The following is a 2,944-nucleotide window of genomic DNA, read 5'->3' as shown; positions in this document are numbered from 1 at the left end:
TCATTTATTCTCTAGGACTAATAGTTTTCATGTAGTGAGAGAAAGAATACAAAAATGCTTGACATTTCAATCCGTTAAACGTTGCATAAAATTCTTAGGTATGGACAGCTTAATCACTCTGTATGTCTGACGATGATGATGATGCTTGGTTTGTCTGGCGTTCAACTGCGAGGTCATCAGCGCCCATACGAAGTCCCAATTCCTTTTTTTTACACAGTCCTATTTTTTGCATAATCCAATTGAGCCTCAGTCACGAATGATGTTGAAATGATGAGGACAACACAAACACCCTGTCCCCAGGCATATAAAATCCCCAACCCGGCTGGGAATCGAACCAGGGACCCTGGGATCCACAAGCAGCAACGCTAGCCACTAGATCACGAGCTGCGAACTGTATGTGTGATGACTGCTATTTCGGACATTTCTGAAAGAACAGATATTAGACACACAGCAGTAATATCTACACTATGATTGCGATTCATAATAAATATTCAGTGTGGATGCCGCCAAAGTGCGGCCTCTAGCAGAAATCCAGCAAAAGAACCACGAGAAATGGGGTCGAGGACAGAGGGCACTATGGAAACAGTGTGCAACAAGTTGAGATTCGAGTTGGATGGGAGTCGTGCTCGGGTAGCCGAGGCAGTCAAGGCAACTGCTCGTATCATGTGAGAAATCAGGATTCACATACTGTTCCCACACAAATTTTCACTTGTCCCCATAGAATTCTTTCAATGTCCGCATTTGGCTGAGCTCAGTAATTAACTTTCCACTTGTGTCTAACGTACATCTTGATACAGTTCTTGTTCTTATGATATTTCTTAGCTGTCGGAAAACATTTGTTCTCTATGTTACTTTGTGAATCTATCTTGATGTTTGGGGGCCTATGTTCGATTTCATTTATTATTTTATTTCATTTTATATACTTAAATTTCATACACAATCTCGCCTGTGATGTGAAAGCTTCAATTGGCTCAGGTGGACTATCTTGTGTACTACACCAGTTATCAACAGCTGACATTATTCTCAACAAACACAAATTATTAAAGATCTGATATAAAAACCTATATTTAATATCCTAAAAAACTGTATTTTACAAAATGTGCTCATGATTTAAACAACAATTTCTGTGTAAATATCATTCCAGTTAAACTATATCGGTTGGATAAAATATGGTTGTAATTCATACCAGACTTACGTGACAGAGGTCCACCATATTACATGCCCTCCATAAAATCTCCCCACATCTCTATTACCTCCCTTCACAGAGATGGAGGACAACACAGCGAGCAATAACATCTATATCGACATCAAGAGAAATTAGATGGGTATGACTTTTAACTATTGACTTTACAAACAATTTAGGCCCTGTTGTTCTGTAAGCTATGTCCTGAAAAGTAAACAAATAATTTCTGTGCCTATTTCTCTTGGACAGAAATGTTAGTGAATCTTTTTCTTTTGCAGTTAATCAATAATATTTGTAATTAGACAATGTGACAGGGTTGTTAAGAATATCATGAAATAATAAGAAAACAGCGACCGATAGACAAAAATTAGCATACGTTGTGTAAGTAAATTAATTCTGGAGAACATTCACAGTTTTCTCCTAATCGTTTGTACCAAGCGTCGGAAGAACCTGTTACTGTACAAATTTCTTTTAACAGTTTTCATGTTTACTGTCACCCCTTACACCCTGAGTGCGTTATTTGGATTTGCACTAGTGTAACAACATCCTAAAATTCACACAAGTGATGCTTGGTAAATAGGTTGGAAAGAAACGTATATGGCTTAAAAACAAACAACTTGTCATTTAGTTTTCATACAAATTGAAAAGTACTATTTTAAAACGAATAGATGTCGTTTCTCGGACATATAAGTACACAGGTTTTCTGCACTTGTAATGTCAGAATGGTTTATTCTCTTTTATAAATCATTGTTTACTACTGATGCTATTTTACTACTTATCTCTGCATACTGGCATTCAATTAGTTGTCGAATTCTGTGAAGGATGTGTCAAAGTCAGGAATTTCTGATTAAAAAAAAGTGAATTTCATGCCACGGACTTTTCATGTTTCTTTGTTTTTAACTATACCTCCGGTAAATTAATTCTTTAAATGCAATCGCTGGGAAATCGGGATGACAATAAACTGCTGTTTCACCGAAAATTAAGGAACAGCTGCTTAAAAGATTTTATGAAAAACTGTAGGTCGAAACGGATATCTGCAGGAGCCTTGCTTTGTTTACTCTACACAACCGACGATAAATAAAAATAGATATCAAATTGAGCGCAGTATGTTCGAGTCATGGTGTAGATATGGAGTGGTTGTGTGGGTCATCCAAACCGTACTATGCAACACAGAGAAATGGGCGCTTTTCTGAAACCCCGCAATTGTCTCCCTTCGCGACGCAGTTGTTCGAAATTTGGACCAAAGATGGCTATAACATTCCTCTATAATGATACAGAAGTGTGGCTCTCTTTACCTCTCGGTATGGCAACGCCTCAGACATTGGGTTTAAACGCAAAAAAAGGCTAGAGCTCAGAAGTGTATAACGTAGGTTAATGATGTCAAATTGGCAATATACTTTCACCAAAATTCTGCCCAACGCCACAGTGGACCTCTCATACAAAGAGAAGGTACACAAATCCACCCCTTACCCACATTTCATCCATCCTTTTCACGCGACTGCGATGGAGGTCAGAACGCTGAGTTCCAATGTTGAAATCATGTGGTTTTCTTATGGGAGCCCGAGGGTAAACGTTTCACACTCATTGCTGCACAGAATCTAAAAGAAAACTATGTAGCAGGTGGCACAAAAGGCTTCAATGAGACAAGCCTTTTCCTTGGGGCGTTGATTCCACACATTTCCAGCTCTAAAACGACAGTTCGCTCTGAATGAGAAGGAGGACAACATTAATAACAACGTTCCATTAAATTTCGGGTGTGCA

The sequence above is a fragment of the Schistocerca cancellata genome, chromosome 3, assembly GCF_023864275.1.
Source record: "Schistocerca cancellata isolate TAMUIC-IGC-003103 chromosome 3, iqSchCanc2.1, whole genome shotgun sequence".
In the NCBI taxonomy this organism is placed as follows: Eukaryota; Metazoa; Arthropoda; class Insecta; order Orthoptera; family Acrididae; genus Schistocerca; species Schistocerca cancellata.
The sequence above is the reverse complement of the archived record's forward strand: the minus strand, read 5'-3'. Positions refer to the sequence as shown.